This window comes from Lygodium microphyllum, chromosome 14, assembly GCF_053477565.2.
Source record: "Lygodium microphyllum isolate KBCC chromosome 14, Lygodium_microphyllum_v1.1.10, whole genome shotgun sequence".
Lineage (NCBI taxonomy): Eukaryota > Viridiplantae > Streptophyta > Polypodiopsida > Schizaeales > Lygodiaceae > Lygodium > Lygodium microphyllum.
Genome location: NC_141148.1, coordinates 58,374,822 through 58,399,317, shown reverse-complemented (window position 1 = coordinate 58,399,317; position 24,496 = coordinate 58,374,822).

Here is a 24,496-nt window from a genome sequence, read left to right as displayed (position 1 = left end):
TGTTTTGTTGCTTAGGAACCATTGTGATTCTTGAGAATCAAGCTCAACAATAGTGATTGCAAGTATCATCTCCAATATAAATCATTTGATGATGAGGGCTACCAATTTGGGGTTGTACAAGTACTTCCATTTGGATTAAATATTTGAGGGGATTTTTGTAAATATGAATCTAAAAATGGAAATACTTATTGTACATGTCACATGTCAAGAAGCTAGAGTATCAACTTTGCCCTTCAAATGAAGTTGCTACACTCATTTGACTTCATGAGGAATGACCTATGAGAGGCACATACTCAAGGGGTCTATATCATGTGCATTTAAAGTCTATTTAAAAATGGCCTTATCTATGAACTTCTTAGAAATAAAATGCATTGCATTCATATTCAATCTATAAGTGACCCCTTTATATGGCACCCTTTTGTATGTAAAAAATGTGTAAAAATGGTAGCTAAAAAAATCCTTCTTTTGAACCCATGCTTAAATATTTGTGATCCATGAGGGCACACATGTATCTAATTGTGATACTATCATGCAAGCTTTATGTGTGACCCTTGAGGGCACACATGTCTCTAATTGTAATACTATCATGTAGGCTTTATTTGTGATCCCTGAGGGCATACATGTCTCTAATTGTAATACTATCATGTAGGCTTTATTTGTGACCCTCGAGTGCACACATGTCTCTAATTCTAATAGTACCATGCAAGCTTTGGAATTCACTTCATTTTGGCAATTTTTCATATATTAAGTAGTTGTCACACATCTTTGAGCCCATGATTATTGAGCCCAATTGTATATGGAACTCCTCCAATATACTTAGAAGCCTCATGTTTTCCATCTATGTCCCAAGGGCACTAGCACATATACACAAAATTGCATTAAGTATAGAAATAATAGAGATTTTTTATACTTAAGTGGTTAAATCATAGTCAGATTTTGAAATCCTCAAGCAAAGATATTAAGTTCCCTAGAATCTAAATTAATTTTTTTTGAAAATAAACACATAAAAATCAAGGAAAGGAAAGACAAGAAAACCAAGAGAGTGACATCTCATGAAACCCTGAATCTCTAACTAACAAATGAGATCTCAAAGAGAGTACATTCAAGAAGGGGAACTACATACAAAAGTGAAAGCACATTTCTAAGAGACAAGCACAAATGATCGGGAAAGTGGAGAATCAAAACATACATGAGAACAAGAGTAAAGTATTACATACAAGAGAATAAGAGGGAGCTACTAGGCTAACCTAGAGCCAAGAATCACAAGTGCATGCTCTTGCACCATGGCTTAGATATCTTGACTTCCAAAGATGTGTCTCTCAATGCCTAAGGGAAGTAGGACTCATAGCCTCAAATACGCCTTAGAGAAGCTATATATTCAAACCACCCATGACTCTATAATGATAGAATCATCCACCTTGTAGACTAAGAGGAAAATAAACACAAGATCAAAAGAATAAAGAGAGAAAGGTACATGGGAAATGTACATTTGGACCTACATGATCAATTTCTAGATAGCTTCTATGCTACAACTTTGACCTAAAACAAATGACATAAGAAGCCACATAGGAAAAGACACTTGATTTTGAAAGACCAAATCAAAAGTCCTCTAAGAAAGGTTATAGACCTTATGAAAATTGTGCAACAACAGAGAACTAAGATGCATAAAGGGATTGATGACATGAAGAGAATAATTTTATTTGCAAGTTTGGCTGCTAATGAATCCTTGTTAAACCATACTCAAATGAAGTTTCTTTCTAGCTTGAGTATGCTCTCTAGGAAAGTTTGTAATAAAATACTGAACACACTACTCATAGGATTAGGTATTGCACCTCAAACCAAGGAGAAATATATAATACCTTTTTTTTTGAATATTTAGATATATCATGGAGAATGAAAAGTGACTTCTATACTTTGTACAATAGTTCAAGAAAGTTTGCAATGCAAATAGCCTTGCCTCAAACTTGAAGAGAGCAAGAGCCTTTGGCTTATGATTGGATAAAAAGAAACAAATGTGGTTCATGGGCCTAGGTGCCATTTAAGTCACTATACTCCATTCTCAAGGACATTTTCATTGTAAATTACCAAGCCAAATATGGGCATAACATCATTGCATAGGTGGTGAATGTAAAATTGTAGAAAGAGGATAATAAGAGGGATTCCATATCTAACTTAAGGAGCTTGCATAAGACTTGTATAAGAGAAATCTTTATAGTAAAATGCCAAGGCTTTACCCAAAAGACCTTCATCAACACATACAAGATGAGAAGATCTATAAGACCACGGCTAACAACTTGGTCTTAGAATAATTCATTATCAATAATATGCTAGACAATGCAATTCATGTTGATGACCTCCATAGGGGGACAAATAGAGACAAGAAAGGGGTAGGATCCTAAGATCCCCAGCCTAGTTAAGGTAGTGTAGAACTCAGTACAACTCAAAAAAATAATGGATACCTTTAAATAGGAGTAGCAAGAGCTCTCAAAAATCATGGAAATCATGAAATAGCCAAGAAAATATCAACAAAACATCTAGTGTATACATTGCGGCAAGAATCATCTACTATCAATGAACACAAATGTAATAAATTGTGGTGTCTTTGGCCATGAGCTAGCCTATTGTAGATCTCCAAGAAGGATTCTCCATTTTTCTCCATATGCAAATGTTGAACAGAAATAGTAGAATAGAGATCCATCCTACCAAATACCCAACAACTAGCCCTAGCTTTCCAAGTGCTAAGATCATCACCACTTTAAGTAAATTTAATCTTGCTTATCCTTAAGAAAAAGGGAATTTTTTTTCATCAAGATCAATCACCACCTCCAATGAGGCAAGTAAGAAAGTACTCAAAGAGCTAAAGGTGCCATCATCCAAGCTCTTCCAGGTAAGATGGAAGTAAGCACCAAGTGCATGCCTAAGCCCACAAAAAATGCTCATGTAAGTTAATCATGAATATATGTGCACATCACGTGGATTCAAAATAATGTAATTTTAAAATACCATTCTATATATATTTTACATACAGAAGGGTGTAATATAAAGGGAATAGACCTTGAATGCATGTGATGTAGAGGATATACATATAGTAACTTCCCCCCAGCAAAAATGACATGACAAGTATTGCTATAGGTACTAAAAAAGAGTCAACTCTACCATGATGGGTCTCAAAAGTTGTATTTCCCTCTAAAGTTTATTTTGTTCGCACTCAATTGATCTAGTTTCTTAATTCATCTACATTCACCCCTATGATGCCAACGCACATTTGAAATTTGGTTTTTGCTATACAAACTTCTTTAAAGTCAAGAATAAGGAAACCGGATCTAACACCATTGGAAAAGACAACTAAAAAACTAGAACATCCAAAACCAAAAAAATTAAGAAATTGAATATCCCACTTTTGAAAAATACAAAAATAAAAAAGAAAAGAAAAAATGCACGAATAGGCACTACATCACACCTAGAAATTCGCGAAACACCCCTAGCCCCTCTCTTAAATCTCCCACATATACTCACAACACATCATGACAAGACATACCTAGGGAGTTTTAATTTGCCTACAATGACACATGTCATCCTAAGTCACATGCATGTTTCTCCTTTACATCCCCTTCACTCTCATGTCAGTTAATCATGACACTCAACATATATATGCATTGGGTCCTCAATTATGGAACAATGTTTTAGACTTGTTTCGAATGCTTGTGCACAATAATTGAAGATTAGTACTCCCCTTAGAAAGTGAATGCACATGAGGTTTTTAATTTTGCATAAAGTGTTTAATTTTATGTAAATATATTTATAGAGAAACTTGAACCATCACATTTACCTCTACAATAAACCTTCCATCTTGTGCACTTGTTGTGATCCCTCCATAATAGCCCATAAAGTTCCAAGCAATAAGAAAGGACCAAAAATCAAGTATATTGTAATCAATGAAATAATCCTCTACAAAACCTTGTCAAGTTCCACCTAGTATAGAAGGAAAACCAAGCAAGTATATTGATATCAATGAAATAATGATTTACAAAAATTTGCCACCAATCATAACCTTAATACCATCTACCAAAGCACCTAGATGCATTCTTCCTCTTCATCAACAACATCATCCATCATTTCACTAATGGACCACCCCAAGTATTCCATATGTATGATGTATGCTTAGTGTGTTACCTTCCATGGAGAATACCAAGGGATTGGGACTTGTCTACGAGGGGGTAAACATTAACCTTTGGAGGCATAAATACAATAAATGATGCAAAGTCAAAGTGTGAGAAATTATTTTGGGAAGATAATGTTTTTTGACTTCATGGTATTAATTTGGACACACCACTTGTCTGTAAGGTGCAATTATAATAATAGCCTATCTATTACTTGCAAATGAGAAAATATCGTATTTTTGTAAACATTTAGTGGGATTTGGACTCATCTTGTATGACTTGTAATGTCCCTCGCAGCTATGTACAATAGATATGAAGGTTGCAAGAAACCTCTATGCTCTTTTACTTAGATTAGGTCCAATTAACGTAAGTTGTATGCATAAATTGAGAGAAGGAACAATCCAACTCAATAAAAAGGTGTGGAATATCCAACTTTAGGTGGAAAACCTAATCCTAGTGTATATAATGTGTAAAAGTCAATAGAGATATTATTTTTATGTGTGCAATTTGTGAGTCGAGAAGCTTTCTTTTCTATTTTCTTGCTTCGACCATGGATTGTATACAAGAGAGAAAGATATATGTTGAGTGAATATGAGAGGGAGAGCGTGTAAGGGACTTGGAGAGTGATGATCTCTTGTCATGAAGGGGAAGGACACTAATATTTTGGAGACAATAAGTGGAAAATACTCTAGCCACATTGGCATAAGTATATAATATGTAAGAGGATTATTTTTTCCATCATCATTTAGGGCATTCCTCTTCATCTCCTACCTTATTGTCTGCAACTTTAATGTCTTCTTATTCTCTCTCTTATTCATATCTTTCTCTCACTTTCTCTAGTTTTTCTCTTTTCTCAATAGTATGTTTCTTGCTCTTCTTCTATTTTCTCTCTCCTCTCAAGACTCTCTTACAAGTGGTATCAAAGCTTAGGCTTTTGATCCATTTAATCTTCTTGGTTTCTCCATGTTCATTTTCTTATTTTATCTAAAAAAATATAGGTAGTAGATACGTGAGACATATAGGAACTTGCATGCCTTCTATATCCAACAATGGCTATCTTTGAAGGTTTTAACATGAGTCTTGGATAAGTTTGCTAGCATTATTAAAAAATAATAGCTCATTGACCCCCCAAGCCACTTTAAACTTGGTTTTCAAGCCAACTCTTAAGAGTTGTTACACTAGATAGGTGTGATTTATCATGTTAATTTTCTTATTTTATCTCAAAAAATATAGGTACTAGATACATGAGACATGTAGGAACTTGCATGCCTTCTATATCCAACAATGGCTTTTGTTGAAGGTTTTAACATGAGTCTTGGATAAGTTTGGTAGCATCATTCCAAAATAGCAGCTCATTGACCCCCCGAGCCACTTTAAACTGGGTTTTCAAGCCAACTCCTAAGAGTTATTTCACCAGAGAGGTGTGATTTATCCTTAAGTTCTAAGACTTTGACTAACCTTCCAATTATTTATGACACTCTATTGTAGTAGTCCAAGCGATGCTGCACAATATCTAGAAACTCAGTAAACTTTCTCAGCTTCATTTACTTTATTTCTTATAATGACTCACGATTAGATCTCTAAATTAAGCCCTAGGATTCTAATCCTAAGCTAGCTAAGGCTTACCCCCATCTTTCAAGGGTGGCTTCTCATAATTTACTCCTTGCCATGCTCGTGGTGGTTTATCCAAGAATTGTATTTTGTTTAACTTTAAAGAGGCTTGTTTCAAATTCTAGATCTATTTGATCTGGAATTGAACTTCCATTTAAATTCCTTTTTATTGTTTCTTTCTCCATATTTTATAATTTAATTCATTTTATTTAGTTACCGACAAACATTCAAAGAAATCAAGCTAACATTCCAAAAAGCCCATAAGTCTTAATTTTCCTTTTAGAAATGTTTCTCTTCTTCTCAAATCTCAAAAAATTAAGAAAAATTTAGAAATGACATTTTTAACCTCTTTGAAAATTACTATAAATTTTTATGGGTATACATAAAAGTTTAGCCATAAAATCCTTATTTTCACTCAAAGTGATCAATTTTTTTAGTTTTAAAATATAGCACATCTTATTCCAAAAATCATTAAAAAAATTTATAAGACTTATCAAAGCATGAAATCTATCAAAAAATAATAATTACTTGTTAGTATACTTTTTATAATTGTTAATGATTTTACAGGTATTTGTTTGTGACCAATTTGATGAGTTTTATAATTTTAACATTTTTTAAAATTATCAAACTTGGTTTAGAGTTCATATGGAATATGATATATGCATAACTAGGTTTGAATGCATAGATTAAAAATATTAAGCATGATAAATTAAACATTTTTCCTATTGTTAACTGATAAAGCAATAACACACTTACTTGAAAATAATTCAATGGTCATAGTCGCCTCTTTGAAGGTTATGTCTCTGAAATCCACTTAGGAGTGTGAGTCTATTTTGCCCCTTGGATAACGAGCATTCCACTTTCTCCTTTGTCGTACCTCTTGCTCATCATCATCTAAAACCCACTCTATATGTAAATTGATTCTTCTAGTTTTTAGAGGTTCACTTTTAAGCTTTACTTAGCTCTCTCTCTCTCTCTCTCTCTCAGGACATCATTTTGATGGACTAGAGTAGGAATTTGGGCTACCTCCATCTATTCATGAAATAGGGGATGGGATATGGTGATGAAGATCGGAAATTTTATTTTCTTACTGGTAATTTGAGATTAGGTGGGTGTTTAAAGGCTTGGCATTGGCAAATAAAAGGTAAGACATGGTGATGGTAGGAGAATGAAGGCGTTGATGATGTCTCTCCCCCTCTTAATCATTCAAATTACTCTCTCTCGATCTTACTAATGGCAATGTTGTTTACCTCTTCTTCACTCAATTAGACACAATGGAGATTATGACTGACTCTCTCTCTTTTTGAATCATTGATGATGATGTCCATCTCCCTTTCTTGATCAATCAAGCATGCAATACATATTGATGTTGTTGCCCTCTCTTTTGATCACTCTTCCAACAAGAAGAAGATGGAGCCTGATGAGATCACGCCCCATTCTCGCTTCCGTAAAAAATGCAACAACCTCCTCCATCACGCTTTTTTTCCATCTCCTTCTTCCATTTTTTGTTTATTTTCTTTCCCAAGACTATTTAACCTTAGACCTTACAAGCCCCTTTGTCAATCTATAATGAACATGAATTACCAATCCAAACTATCTTGCATGAGCCAAAACATCAAATAAGTGAGTTGCTTCTCTTAGTAGGGTTGTCTTATATAGTGCCAAACCTCTTGCAAAGCTTTGAAAGCATCATCCATGCCTCATTGCTATCGTGACATTGTGCATCCCACTACGAACTTGAGGGCGGGAGTATTTTGCCAAAAATTTGAACTCATTGGTTAACGTCATTTTAGGAAATTTTTTTCTATCGTGTGTGTCTTTTTGTTTGCTATTCAGTTTGAACTGTCACTATGAAAATTTAATTGCTTGATTCCATCCTAATTTTTTTGTATTTCTTGAGTAGTACTCAATCGTAAATAACCCGTGTGTATGTTTGCTTTGTAGTACCCTTGTGATTATGTATGGAAAGTGCGGCTTACTTCTTGAAGCATGTCATGTGTTTGATAGCATTCACGTTTGCGATTCTGTCTCATGGAATGCACTCATAATGAGTTACCCTGAAGGTGGGCATGGTGAGGAAGCACTGAACTGCTTTGGATAGATGCAACCATGAGGAATACCTCTAGATGATGTCACATTTGTGTCTACTTTGAAAGGTTGTACTAGGTTCAAAGATTTGGAAAGGGGTCGAGGATTATATGTTCAAGTTGTGGAAAAAGGACTAGAAAGAGATACTTTGGATGGCAATATACTTGTGGACACGTATGGTAAATGTGGATTGCTTGTGGAAGCACGACAACAAGTGTTTGATAGGATTCATATAATAATTGAAATTTCGTGGAATGCATCAACCCCAGCATATGCTCAACATGGGATAGGTTCCATAAGCAAGTGATTGATTTGCATAGTTTTTTTTGAGCTAGTTGTGAAGCAAATCAGTTTTATCACAATTGAGCCAGATGAGGGCACTGCTACTACGAAGGAATCCCCTCCCGTTGATTACACCATTGACACAATGCTAGCTTTTTGCGAGGAGTGAAGGATACTATTAGCCTTAGAAGACTATTATGGGAAAAAGGTGCTTATTATAGAACGGAGGATCATTAGGACTGCGTGCTTTTTGGGATGCCGCGTGCTGAAGAGGAGAGAAAAAAACAGATCTGTCAGAATTGGGAGGGGAGACATTGTACCATGCAGTCAATTCTAGAGGATGGTGGAATGCTAGAGTTTGGGGAAGGGTAAGCCTTCATCATGTACTGCATCTGAGGGAGGAAGGAGCTGGATAGACGCAACAACGTCTGCATCACAAGTCATCAGGGTAGCAAGGCTGGTCGAGGGCCTCCGTTAGCACTGTTGGAAGCATGATAAGCTCTCTGCCTGGTTTTGGAATTCACATGGGCTCCTTCTTCCCCTTCTTTGTAGATACATTAAAGTCAACTCCAACTGTAGTGGTTGTCATTGCCTCCATCTTGGACTAATTGAATCTCCCCTTATGCAGTTCAATAAGCTTATGACCTGATCCCACTTTACGAGCAAAAATTTCACTCTCTTGGTGAGCATATCTGCTGTGATCCCAGATGCCAATGTTTCAAGCTGATAGCAGCGTACATCAAAGTGCAGGCTTGATGAAGCTATGAATTTTGCGAGGTGGTGCTGAAGAAAGAGCAGTCGCACTGCAGTACTGTGTGCGGGAATGCAGTCGGTGGTTAGAAGGAGAACTTGACACCTTGTGATCACCTCGGGATGATGAGTCAGGATGTCAAATCTGGATACTACCTCCTATTGAGCATCATTCTTACCATGTTTAGACAAATCTGCAGCACAATTGGTCTAAGGGTTGGCTCGCCTCCTATGACGTCGTCTGTGTGCTGCCTGCAGCTAAGAGAATCTTTGAATGCTTAGCCAGCATGGGCTTAAATCGGTGAATACAAGTTATGCTGAAACTGAATTGGAAATAGGTAAAAAAAAAACTTCATGATACAAACTAGGACGCGGTGTTACTACAATCACAACAAGTCACTTCGTATTTTAGGATTACATGCCGTTTGATTAGGAGTTTGTGATGACGGTGTTCATACATCATACTGATCTCACTGCTTTCATTTTGCTTCCCATCATCATCAACAACAATCAAGTCATCTTCTTCAGCATTATGATGGTCATCGTCATGTACAACAAGTACACAATATCCTACTTTGAGCTAGCTTGTGGATCATGTCTCGGTTTATCATCTCTCGGGTGTGTTTCCAACATACTCTCATGACCCCTTTGTCACCATTTACACCGTCTTGAGTAGTTTATGCTACTAGTTGCCACCATAATTAATCTTGAGAAACTTCATGGGATTGTGCCATCACCTTGGCAAGGCCTTATTGACAATCTTGTGGTTGAGAATTATAAGCAGAAGATGGCATTGATGTATATGGATGATGAGCTGTCTTTGGGTACATGCTTGTGGATTTTCAATGAGAGCTAAATGCAAGGACAAGGTGGTGATACTTGAAAAGATGGGAGCTCTTTGAATGAGCTCATTGTTTTGCTCTTAGTTTCAGAGATTTGTCTTGTTCATATCTAAAAGGCACGCTTCAAGTTTTCTACTATGGGTGTACATTTGGAAAGAATCTTAAAGAAAATCCATGCCATGTGAATTGTGAAGCTATGCCAACAAAATATATTTACACACACCTTGAACTCTTCATACCTAAACATAAACACGCTCATCTAAGCTAAAATGATGTATTGTGAAGATTGTAATCCTTGTATCCCCACTTTGCCTTACCTTGCCCATATATGTATTTGATTGAATGTGAAACCTAACCATTCTTCTTACTCCATGTATTTACCTTGAGTTGAGTACTCTTCTTCATCCTTTTCTCCCATCTTACAAAGCGTCCTTGTGAAAGGAGCAACTTTTGCGAACTCCCGTTCGTATTCTGTGCGACATCTAGTGAACCCAATGTGAAAGTGCCACTGCTAATCTCATCGAGATGGGAGTTCCTTTGAATAATCCACCTTCATCATCGATTGTTTCTTCCTTTTCCACAGATGAGAGGAAGACTTTGTTACAAACTCTTTCTTCAGCCATTATGATGTAAAATCAGCAGATGCAATTATCTATGCAGCAGCAATAGTAGTTGTTGATGGCCAAAACGTTCCAGTCGACAATAAATCCTTTGAAAGCCAGATGCGCTTCTTTGGAGTTCCAACCAATTGGAGCAACTATTTCTTACGACTTGTCACATCTACTTTGCGGATTAGAGTGACTGATCTATTTATACATGACTCTAACTGGGATGCTTTCAAGAATGCGCTTAAAGATGAATATTTTTTGGAGGATTATAGTATTGCCACGCAAAACATATTGAGAGAGTGGGTTTATTAGTCCAACAAAGGACTTGTTGCTTTTGAATTGTTGTAGGAGTTCAAAGAGCGATACAACCAGTTGGATGTACTAGAGCAAAGAGCTTTGAACTCAAAGAAAGTGGAGTTATTCTTACAGGCAGCTGATCTTGCACTTCAGGATGAGTTGGGAAAGCTACTAGAGGACCATACATAGCCTATGGGATTGAAGACGAATTGGTAGGATGTTGCCGATGATGCAGTTTCTACACTGATAAAGAGATAGAGATGGAAGGCTTGCTTACAGAATGGGATGCACCACCAGCAATGTCTTCTCCTACTTCTCCTGTTGCACCATCCACTACTTCTCCTATTTCTCAACATGTGTCTATATCTATGTCTATTCCTACTAACGCGCCTAGATTGGTGTCTTGTAGCCATTTTTCTCACAATCACTCGGCTTGTGTGACTACGGAGATGGTAGTCAAGCTTGGTGAGATAGAGACCCCTTGTGTTGCTCTTTTGGACCATGGTTACGAGATTAATGTCATAGTGCATGGATTGTATGATACTGATAGATGGCCAGTTGATGTGGATGAGATGTGGATCATGGTTGGCGCATGGATGTGGCCAACAACACTGGAGGAGATTTGTATGTTGCTTGTCCGAGCTTGAAGATTTCTATTGGAGATGTGGATGAGACTTATTATTTGTTTATTCAGAACTCTTGTTCCTATCCTATTATTTTGGGATAGCCATTCATTGCTAAGTCCCGAATGGAGACTAAGGTTCTTGACGATGGGTCTACCTAAGCGTGAATTTGAAACAAGGATGGAAAGAGGGTTGTCTAGTTCATGATAGTTTGTGTCAACCATCAACAGTCAGAATAATGATTCTTTGAAGAGGGATTCCCCTCTTCCAGCAGGAGAGCTAGATTTTTGTTAGGTACCACTGGCTTGGGAGACGATAGTGGTACAAGACAGGGAAAACTCTCGCCTCCTAGCAGCAACAATTTTTTCTCAAGAGTTTATGGTATGTCTACTAAAAGTACTTTGTGTTTTCAGCATATTATGGACATGCCTAGAGCTGCCAGGTAGTACTTGAAGAGAAAATAAAAAGAATTGAAGCTTGCAGATCTTTTATAGGATGATAGATTGTCTCAATGACAGACTCTCATGCACTCGATACTATGGAGGATCTTTTAGCATTGCTGAAAGCTAAAAATCAAGAGTTGTCATATGTCTTATACATCCATTCTCTGGCAATGTATTATGAAATTGCTAATTTCATGTTGCAAGAAAATTTGGGTGCTAAGAATTCTTAGCAAAATGTGTTCTTTGCTGAAAAATTTTAGCAAAAAGATTTGCAGGGTGGTGTTTATACACATCAAAATTTGTGTGTACTAGGGTATTTACAGCAAAGGCTAAAATTTGCAGGTTGTAGCAAATAAGTCAAAGTACATACAAAATATAAGACATTTGACAAGAGGGTTAGACTAGTTGTAGGACCGCTACCTTTGGATAGTGATGAGATGATTAAAAAAGCAGCTATGCAGCCTCCTTTACGAGATCCTGCAGGTATTGGACATAGGCTTTCAGTTGAGACATTGAAAGAGATGAAGATTAGGACTAAATTTTTTTTACTTCCAGCAGAGGTAAAATGTTTTGAGGAGATGTTGAGCAGACATGGAAGAGCCTTTGCTTTTTTCCTGCATGAGATAAGATCTGTTGATCCTAGGGTTGTGATGCCTATGGTTTTTTTACCATTGTGCATGTCTCTTGGAATCTACGGTCTATTCCTGTGCCTAGGGCTCACTTGCCTAATTTGGTAGAGCTTTTGAATGAGGGGATCATGATGGGGATTCTAGAACCATCTTCAACTTATTAGGGGTAAAGGCACCTCCACCTAGCCGTCCGTGTATTACTACACTAATAGTACTCGCCACTGCACATTGCAAGTGACAAGCATATGTTACCATCACTTTATTCTTTATTCTTTTAGTGACAGTTTGAATAAAGGAAGGCTCGTCACATATTGTGACTGTTGGGGTTCCCATTTTGTGTCTCTCTCTTTCCTACTCTTGCCCTCCTACCATAGCTCTTCCAAGCAAGCTTCGATCCTTCTCACCTTTCAACTAGTATCAAAGCATGGTTGCTTGAGCATTCCGACTTGGTTCATGGAGTCTTTAGCTTCCTATTGAATCCCTACACTCATTGGGTCTCCTTCCCAGCACCATAGCCGACTCTCTCGAGCTCCCATCACTCTTCGACTTTGTGAACACCTTCCCGGCCCCTTTGGACACTCTCACGGAATTCCAACAAAGGTATTCATTCATCTTCTTCAGGGCTTCATGCTGGTTATAGGCCTATAGGTCTCAAAAGAAGAAAGGGACAACACCATTGTATCTTGCTTGCTCCATATCTTAACATAGGCCTTTGTGGGGCACTCAAGACTTGATGTGAGCCTCCCTAGCAACCATTGAAGCCTTCTACCACCTTGATTCAGTACGAAAATGTGAGTAGCAAACCTAGGAAAATTAGTGTGACCTCCACCTATTATAGGCAGAAGATGGAAAACAGCTTCTACATCAACTATTGGTCATGGCATGCTTCCTTCTGGCACTACTTGGATTGATCCTTGGCATGTCTTGAGCCTTGTAGAGGCTTTGGGGCACTAATATTTAGCTCCATTTTGACTGTATGTATAGAAAACCTATTGTCTATGTTTGCAATTGACATTTACATCTACATTGGAGCTCTCTACATACACTACTTCATGCCCATATGCTATGCCATTGATGCCAATGCTTGGTGGATGTTGTGCACATGCTTTGCCATGATTTTGGCCTAATCTTTGGGTTGAAAAATCACAATTTTCAGCAATGAATCATTGCAGTACACAGGCGGGCTGAATCTCATTTTCTTATGTTTGCTTATGCCTATTGGAAATGGGACATGTCTTGGATGTATACATTGATGTAGTGACTCTCGGGGATCGACATAGAGCTTGGATTTGCTATCGGATCATTGATTCACTTTGCATAGCATTTGGATCTCCATCTTTGATGTACTTATGGCATGTACTTTGCTTATGTTTGACCGGTCTTGACATACTTGGCTTATGCCACTTATACATGCTAGTTACATTGTCTGGAGTTGGATGCTTCTGGAGCCTTGCCTTGGCTTTGTCTAGAGCTTACTTTGGCTAGTTCTTGGCTCTCCAAAGTTACACTTTGGATGTACTTGATGTCTATGGATGCTACATAAGGATGCTACATGGCCTGTATACTCATGATGTCTTATTAATGCTTGATCTTTGATCTTCTGTCATTGGTGCTATCATATGCCCTTGTTGAGCTTATGTGCTTAATATTTACGGCTTTTGTGTGAGTGGGAGCATCTTTAGATGCTTGATAGACATTGAGTAGGCGGTTTATGATACTTGAGCATTCGGATACTTGAGACTGGGATCTTCACGTGGATGTTGCATGGTTAATATGCCGTGGTCCTCACAAATGTACTTGGACTGATTTGGGCTTTGCACTCCAAGAGCATACACCTATTTGTGTCAGGTCTTGCCAGTGTTGTGTACACTTTGCCATATTACACAGGGGATGTGCCAGCTTACTGATAGATTTGTTTTACATGCTTGGGTGTTTTCTCGATGTCCGTATGGTTATCACATATTGATTTATTCTCGCTTGATGCTGGTTATGCTTTGACAGTCAATGGTTGACTTGATGCATTCATTTTGCCTACAATTTTCTCTAATTACCTAGATATAGTTTATTACAGCAAGCAATTATGCATGGAGTGTGATGTATTTTTCATGCTGAATCATCCCGATTTTATGTACTTTTGATGGTATTTGGTGGGTAGCATCATTAGCTATCAGCTTGTGGTCATTTTACCTTGGTTTTGGTGGTATTTTGGGTATTTACAACAAAAAATAACAAGAAATTTTGAGATGTCTACATTGTTTTAGCTTGAAGTATGGCATCTTCTTCCACTGGTAGTGCTATCTTCAACATCACTAAGCTTGATTGTATAAATTATGCCTATTGAAAGAGGCAAGTTTGGTAGGTATTGGTGTAGAAATCGTAGATAAAGCCACTAACTTGGTTGAGTGGAGAGCAGCCTGACATTACGACTAATGACGAATTGATGGAGCTTGATGAGTTGTGCAAGTCCACCCTCATCTTGTCTCTCGCTGAACAAGTGCATTACAATGTGATTGAGGAATCACAGAGTGCTTGGCAGCTTTGGGATAAGATCAAGAATCTCTATGATAAGAAAAGTCTAACAAATAAGATGCATTAGTTGAAGTAACTTATGGACTTGCACATGCAGGAGAATGTGATGATGTTTGCTCATTTGAGCCAGTATCATGCTATTCTCAAGAACTTGACTTTGCAGGGCATTACTTTCAATGATGAGGTTACTCCATTGTTTTTTCTTGGGATTCTGAGTGAGTCATGGGATGCATTCCACATCGCCTTATATGCTTTTGCTACTAATTTGAACTTGCCTAATGTTGAGAGTGCTCTTCTGTAGGAAGAGATCAACTGTAAGAACTTGGATGCCTCTCGTGTGTATTGCATGCTTTGACTATTAGAAGCAAAGATGGTAATGGAAAGAATGATCGTGGAAATGGCCATGGCAAAGACTTGCAGAAGTCTAGGTCTAAATCGCGTGGCAAGTCACATAGTAAGTCTCATGGGAGAAATGCTAATGTGACATGTCACCATTGCGGCAAGAAGGGTCATATACGCACACAATGTTATGAGTTGCACGATGAGAAGCACAAAAAGAAGGGGAAAGACAAAGTACAAGAAAAGTCCTTTGATCGCAGCATTGTGTCTACGAAATCTAGTGTGAAAATCGAGGAGATAAATGTCATGCAAACAAAAGACTCTGAGATGGGGAGTACATACTTGTAGCTAGTTCTTGTGATGCTACACAATTCACCAAGGTTCACTCTATGTATGTGCAGTACTGGCTTTTGGATTCCGGTGCATCATTTCATGTTACACCATGCCGTGAGTGGTTCCACTCCTATCACACTATCTTTGGTTCCATCCATTTGGGTGATGATAGGTCACTTGCTGTTGGCATTGGGGATTTGGCATTGGGGATGTATAGCTAGAGTTCTCTACTGGTAGTACTTTTCTGTTACAGGATGTACGTCATGTACTTGCGCTTATACCTAGTCTTATGTCTATAGGGTAGCTTGATGATGTTGGGTTTCATGTTTCATTTGGGGATTCTACTTGGAAAATTGTGCATGGTAGACTTGTGCTTGCTAGAGGTGCCAAGATTGGCAGCTTCTATCCTCTTGTAGTTGATGGGTCCTTTGTTGACCATGTTTTTGTTCCATTCCACATGTATCTCTTTGGCATGCCCATTTGGGCCATATGTCCTTGAACAGAATGAAAATGTTTTCTAGTTTGCAATACTTACTGCCCCTTGACTATGCACGTTTTGATTCATGTGAGCATTGTCTTTATGGCAGATAGACTAAGAATACGCATAAGAAGTCTGGTAGGATATGCATGAGTAAGCCCTTGACATTGGTACATTCGGATGTCTATGGGCCCATACCCTATCAGTCTATGGGTGGTGCAAAGTATTTTGTGACATTTATTGACGATTTTTCACATAAAGTCTAGGCTTATCCCATTAAGCTTAAGTCAGATGTCTTGACTGTGTTTTAGAGATGTGTTGCATTGGTTGAGAACCAGACTAGGCATATGCTTAAATTCCTTAGGACTGACAATGGGGAGAATATGTGTCACATGCCTTTGAGCAACTATGTGACGAGAGGGATATTAAGTGTCAATTGATCGCCCCCTATACCCCACCCTAGAATGGTTTGGTTGAACGGATGAATAGAATCATCTAGGAACATGTACGCAGTATGCTTAGCCATGCAGGCCTACCAAAGAGCTTTTGGGCTACTTGCCGAGGCAGTCAATACAATTGTGCATATCATAAATAGATACCCTTCCAATGGTTTGGATTTTCAGGTTGCAGAGGAGGTATGGACTGGGAAATATCAATTTTATGTGCATCTACATGTCTTTGGATGTGATGCATTTTGCCATGTGCCCAAGGACAAGCATAATAAGCTGGATCCTAAGAGTGTCAAATGCATTTTCCTTGGCTATGGAGATGCATGTGAGATGGGTTACCACCTTTGGGATCCGCAAGCATGGAAAGTCATCCGTATCCATGATATAGTGTTCGATGAAGACACGATGCATAGGCAGCCTGAGAAGGTGGTAGAGATACATAAGGTTATGTTCTAGGAGGAGCCACATGCTCCAGTACAACTACACAACTTGTTGGATAGCCTATAACAACAGTTGACACACATGGCCAGGGTATTGGACATATAGTTGGGCAGGCAGCAGAGCATGCAATGAGACAGTCTACTAGAGATAGACGTTCACCTGTAGATTTGAGCCCTCAATGCATTATGTCTTTGTCACAGATGCATGAGAGCCTCTCACCTATGATGAGGCTATGCGCAGGGGTGACAGTCACTCTTGGGAGAGGGCTATGCAGTCTGAGATGGACTCCCTGCATAAGAGTATGACTTAGGATTTGGTTGCATTGCCTAAGGGAAAGATAGCTTTGTCATGCAAATGGGTGTACAAGCTGAAAAGTACCCTTGGAAACCCCAAGCCGGCCTATAATGCAAGACTTATTGCTAAGGGTTTTAAACAGGAGCATGGAGTTGACTTTGATGAAGTCTTTTCTCCTGTGGTCAAGATGACCACCCTACGCTTGGTTTTGGCCTTGGTAGCACAGTTTGACTTGGATTTATACTAGATGGATGTCAAGACTGACATTCTTGCATGGGGATTTGCATGATGAGATTTACATGGAGCAACCTAAGGGCTTTGTAGAACTTGGTAGAGAGCAGCTAGTGTGTAAATCGAAGAAAAGTCTTTATGGCTTGAAGCAGGCACCTAGGAAGTTGTATTATAAGTTTGATGCCTTTATGCAGTCATAGGGCTATGATAGGAGTGCTATGGATCCATGTCTTTATACAAAGAAAGCCCGTGATGGCTCATGGCTTATTTTGGTACTTTATGTGAATGATATGCTAATAGTAGGGAAAGCTCATGATGAGCTCGATGCTCTTCAATCTTAGATAAATAAGAGCTTTGAGATAAAGGATTTTGGACATGCCTCTCACATTCTTGGTATGTGCATTAAGCACAATAAGCATCAGGGACTACTCTACCTCTCACAGAGGGAGTACATTCATAAAGTCCTTGAGCGTTTTCGCATGTAGTAGGACGTGAAGCCTATTGGCTGTCCATTACATTCTCAAGTGGATTGTGCATAGACAACAGATAAGCAAAGGGCCGAGATGGCCAAGATCCTTTATCCATCAATCGTGGGTAGTGTCCATAATTGGGTTTTGGAAAAGGGAGATCAAAATTTTATATATCAATCAATGGGAGAAGCTTCATGCTAGCCCTTCACTAAACTAAGTGCATCAAATTATGACCCATACCTCCTGCATATAGAGCAAGAGGCGTACACATAACATGTCACCTAACAAGCCTATGGGTCCAAGTTAATAGCAGTAGATGGGTCTAGGCCACTTTTTGGATTACCCAAACTAACCACCGCCTGCCATATAAAACATGTTTAGATAACAATTCCCATAATTGACCAGGTCCCATCTCATCATTTGAGAGTATTGAATCAACTAAATGGAATGTACATAGTATGCAATCCCATCCTCCGTATGTATTATCGTGCTACTATAGACCTGATCACCAAGTTTAAAAGGGTGTCTCTTCAATAGATTCCATGGCATTGGAACCACTTTGCCAATGCATTAGCAAATTATGCTTCTGAAGAAGAACTCTTTTCAACTGTGGTGTTGACTCGGATAGAACAATCATATGGATAGTCATAAAGCATGCCATGATATATGCCATGATAGCCACTCGTCCAAATATTGCCTTTGCAGTTGGTATTGTGGCATGCTATATGGCTACACCTGGCAAGAAGCATTGGGATGCCGTGAAGGGTATTATGAGATACCTGAAGGGCACAACAGATATGTGTATTTACTATGGCAACCAAGATATAGGAGTTGTGGGGTACACAGACTCCGATTATGCAGGACATGCAGATAGTAGGAAGTCCACTTCTGGCTATGTATTCACCTATGTTGGAGGTGCTATCTCTTGGATGTCCATGGTTCAAAAGTGTATGACTCTATCTACCATTGAGGTCGAGTATGTTGTAGCCACTGAAGCCTGCAAGGAGGCCATATGGTTAGGTCATTTAGTTCATGACCTTGGTATTGATGCTATACCTACAGTGCATTCGAATTCTATGTGCTATTCAGCTAGCCAAGAATCTGATTTTCCATGCGAAGACAAAATGCATTGAGGTGAGGCATCACTTCATACGTGGGGTTGTGAAGGACACATCTATTGACCTTGTCAAGATCTCCACTAACAAACATCCTGCAGATCTACTAACGAAAAGCCTCACTACTGAGCACTTTACCTTCCTGATTGATGGGCATTGGATGAGATGACGTTTTTCCTCATTCTATTGTACATGTGTACATTGTACTATCTTTTCACTCCTCACTGGGGCAGATTCACCTTTAAGTGGGAGGTTGTTGGGGGTAAAGGTGCCTTCTCCTAGTCGCTAGTGTATCACTGCACTGATAGTACCCACCACTACACATTCCACATGGTGGGCGCCCATCACCGTCACTTTATTCTTTATTCTTTTAGTGACAGTTTGAATAAAGGAAGGCCTATTCACACATTGTGACTATTGGAGTTCCCATTTTGTGTCTCTCCCTTTCTTGCTCTTTCTCTCCCACCATAGCTCTTCCAAGCAAGGTTCGATCCTTCCAACCTTTCACAGCTTCGTATTCCAATAGATGCTTCATAGTTTCCAAGAAGAATGGGACACTCAAATTCATATAGGACTTATAGCCGGTGAGTAGGGTCACTATATGGAATGTTGGTGTAAGACCTATTGTGGATGAGTTCAAGGAGGCTTTTGTTGGATGTGCTATCTATTCACTTTGCAATCTTTATTCCGGTTATGACAAGTTCCAGCTTACCCTTGAAAGTAGAGATTTGACTACAATGAAGACACCTTTAAGCCTTGTCCAGATGTAGACGCTTCCACAAGGAACTACTAATTTGGTTGCTCATATGATAAATGGGATGAACAAGGTCTTATGATATTTTATTCCAGAGCTTACGATGCCTTTCATTGATGATCTGCCTATCAAGGGTTGTTTGGAGAAAGAGAAGGATGAGACTTTAGATGATCATGGATGTAGGTACTTTGTGGGCCGCGCATATTAAAGATGTTGAGAGGATTCTTTGCAGGATAGAGGAAGTGAATTTAACCTTGTCGGGACTGAAGTCTATTTTTGGTGCCATAGAGGTTTTGAGTGTTGGACATATGTGTGGTTATTATGGTAGGAGGCCTTCCCCTGCAAAGGTTGATGCCATAGAGAATATTGTGGAGACTTTCCCTTCTACTTTGGAGGTTTGTAGGTTTCTTGGAGCTTGTGTATTTTATCTTATTTCGATTTAGCATTTCTCTCATGTTGCATATGACCTCTACCAACTCTTGAGAAAAGGGCAGTGTTTTTCTTGGGATATGAAACACACTAGAGCTATGTAAAAGCTGAAGAGATTCTTGAGAGATGCTCCGACTCTTCAAAAAGTAGATTATGAGTGTGGGAAACCTATTGTACTCAGTGTTGATACTAGTCCTATCAGCATTGGATGGACTGTTGGCAGGACATACAAATGGGAATAGGTATGCCATTTAGTTTGGGGTAAAAGTGCTAAACGGGCATGACAGTGCATGTATCCACAGATTAAGAGGGAGCTCTTGGGAGTTGTCGTTGCTCTCAAGAATGATAAAGAGAACTTCATTGGTGCTATTGTGGTGGTTGAGACTGATTGTTTACCTCTTTTAGGTATGATCACAAGTTGTTCTACTCCAGACATTGCCATGCTTAGGTGGATTGGGTACATAAAATCCATGAATCCTAAGTTCATGCATATAGCAAGTAAAGACAACCTAGTAGTGGATATGCTTTCACGAGCGAGGTATGATGATATGGATTCTTCTTGCACTAATGATGTTGATGATGGGGCTGATCTTTCAGCCATGCATGTTGATCATACTTGTCATGTTTCTACTTTGGAGAGCTTTGATGAGTCATTGTATACAAGAGAGTATTTGCATATTGGCCATTATTTGAGTACCATGTCTAGACAGGATGGATGGACTGATGCGAACTTCAAGAAGATTAGGAGGAAAGCATATGGATTCTTCTTGTGGGGAGCAGGCTACTTTGGAAACATCCACGGAAGTAAGGAGGATAGCCATTGAGAGTTGTATGTGACATAACTTCAGAGGTGCGAATCATGAGAGAGTTTCATGAAATTCTTTGGGTAGGATATAGAGCTGTTTAGGCAACCTATGAGAAGATTAGAGAGCACTACTGGTGGAGAGACATGTATAGAGATATCTCATTGCTTTTTGAGATATGCATTGATTGTCAATTGTTTTCTTCAGTGAGGCATAGAGATGAGCTTCACTCTACTTACCTGCTATGTATTCACTACAAGTGGGTTCTTGATTTGATTACTATGCCTGTTGGATTGTGGCAGATGCATTACATTGTTTTGGCATGAGAGGATCTCACGAATCAGGTGGAAGGAAGATCATTGAGGATGAAGACTACTTTACTGGTCTGTAAGTTTCTGTTGGATGATGTTATTTGCAAATATGGTTGCATTGGGAAAATTACAGTAGACGGAGGTGAGTTGGATTCTGATGAGGTTAGGTCCATTTTTCTGTCACCTTGGTATTAAACTTGCTTTGACAACGGGAAGAGCGAAAGAGGTCATTTGCCGATTGTGAAAGCCTTGGCCAAAGCATGTGGTGGACAGGGTCAGGGAGTGGCCTAGATTGTTGCCTTATGCCTTATGGGGTTGATCGCACTGCCCATAGTGTAACCACAGGTTATATGCAAGTTAAGTTGATGTATGGATAGAAACCAGTCATGCCTATAGAGACTTGCACACTCACTTGGAGTGCTTTACCGTGACAAAAAGATGAGATGACTAGATAGGATCTTTGTATCCGTCAGTTGAAGAGGATATTTGAGGATATATTGAGAGGGCTATTCAGAAGCTCAAAAAGACCGGAATTCACAACAAAGACCAATTTGATAGTAGACACAGATTGAGACTGAGAGAGATTGAGGAGGGAGATTGGGTGTCAGTCTCTACAATAGCAGTCTAGACAACATGCATAGTGCTATCTACAAGGTTTTAAGACGATGATTTGGGCCTTATTTGGTATAGCATGTCCATGACAATGGTACACATTCCTTAGCAAAGCTTGGTGGTATGGCTTTGCAAATATCAATTGCAGGAAAAAAAAATCAAACTGTTCAAGAGGAGAGATGATGCAGACTATGTAGTTGAGGAGTTGGATGATGTGTTTTAAAATGGACTTGAGGCAGGATATGATGTAGATGAGGATATGGATATTGCATATGATTTTGTAGAAGATGAGGAGATCGTGTTAACCGTTGAGCTTAGCGGTAATGAGGATGGGCAGCTGTGGCCCATCCAAAGGATGTGCAGGTTTGGAGAGGGTAGATGTCGCGATATTGCACGTCCACCATTGCAAACCCAAGGGTAGAGTTTTTCACCAAGAATTTGAACTCATTAGTCCATTAGGGCCAAAAATGCTTCAAAAAATGCACTTTTGTTAATCACGGGATTAAGAAAAGGGCCAAAGAGAGTTTGCCACGTGTGCAAGAATATGGTATTCTTGTCTCCTCTTTTTTGGAGATAGTAGAGTCCACTTCGTGATTCTCTCCTCCTTTTTAGCCAAAATCTCCAAAGTCTAACATGTTTTGGTAGTCCCGAAGTCCTTATTTACTTATAAAATCTGACAAATGACATGATAAAGTTGCTGTGAAGTTAATGATGATTTTTTTGAAAGTCGAGAACTTTTTAGCGCCCAATATATTTTCATTAGTCTTCTTAATATTCCTTTTTAGTTCATTCACCTTTCTCAGTGAGCTTCTTTCTCTACTTTTTAGTTCATTCATCTTTCTCGATGAGCTTCTTTCTCTGCGAATTTAATTTAAGTATGGCATCCAGAAGGCGCTCTTCTTGTTTATTAAACTCTTCCATTGTCTATAGCCACAGAGTTGATGAAAATTGGGAGCCAAAGATCTTTAGTATAAACGATTAGGTTGCCATGCTGCCCTCTTGCATAAGGACTCTCATAAGGTGAAAAAAAAAACAAGAGGATATTAAACATCACTGGAAGGGACGTATCATTTCTTTCAAAATTATGCATGAAGGGTGGTTTATCAAACTGCAACATGTTTACATGGTGAAGGATATGCACTTGCCTCCAAACGAGCTTGTTTCGCAGCAAACACATTGTAAGACTTGAGTTGATAACGTATGTAAATTTTTTTCATTTAAGCAAGTACTAATAATGAATTCTTGGTTGTAGATATATTTATGTCAACAAGTACTGAATGGAAACCTATGGAAAGCTTAAGTGGAACCTTCCATGCGATTTATAAGGTGTTCGCAAACATTATCTATGTTGATCAGATTGTGGGCTCTTTTATTATGCATGTTTTGTGGCTTTGTGGAGGGGAGTCAGAATCAACTAGTGTGATTACCCTATCCAAAATCAACTCAATACATTGCTCCCTTATCCACCGCATATATGAGTTAGGGTAATCTTAGCACTACGAGAAAAAATGTAACAAGTTGGTAAACTAAAAAAGGGTCCCTTAAAAAACCAACAATATGAAAGAGACTTACATTCACTCCATCTATCTTGAGTATCTTTGAATCTATTGTCTTGCAAACATTTGAAAAGCACTCTCTTTCCACAAGTGTATGTATGACTTTGCGATGGTACTTCTTGTTAGAGAGAGTTATATGGTTTTTTAGGATCAACAATATCCTCATATGTGGTGTCCAAGAAGGTAGTCACGAGCCTGCTAGCACTGCAAATGGAAACATGTAACTAAAATAGACAATCAAATAAAATAAATAATTAATAAAAAAGCAAGCAGTATTCCATTCAACCCACATTCTTCCTGGGCCATGGATACCACTTAGAGAGTTCATGAGGATAATTTCTCTGGTAAGTGTATCCGATGTAATGAAAAAAAATATGGTAGTTTGTGATGGAGTCAAAAGCTTTGAAAGACATTGCTATATTTGAACCAGATCTCGAAAACAATTCCATTTATAACAGTGAAACAACAATACACATAAGTTTAGAGATGTATTGGCTAAGAGATGCAATCAATGCCCTAAAGCTAATAGCAAAAATAAAGGCGTGTTATTTGCAATCAATAGTACAATCATTCTATATACTAAAATTTTTGAGAGTCAAAATGCCTTACCTTATGCAACAATAAACTACAGAATCTAACAATTAAATATCCTTTTTACAACTAGCATGGACTTGTCCTCATGAGATATGCTAAGATAGTCCTCTTCCTTAGAAGTGCAAGAAACATTGATAACCATTTTTCCATACACCTCACCTATTCTCTTATAATTAACAGGGCCAAGTACATTGATTTTTCTCTTGCAAATATCATCATCGGTACCTTATTCTACTAATCATATTAAAATCTTTGTTCATTAGGGTGATCTTATGAGCATGAGTAGCAATAATGTAAGCATAATTTATAAAGTCAATAACAAAGTCTTCAATTGCCTCTCCTAAAGAGAAAGAATCGTTGCAAGCTACCATTGCTTTTGCATGCAAGCTACCATTTCTTTTGCAAACTAGTTTTAGTCAACATTC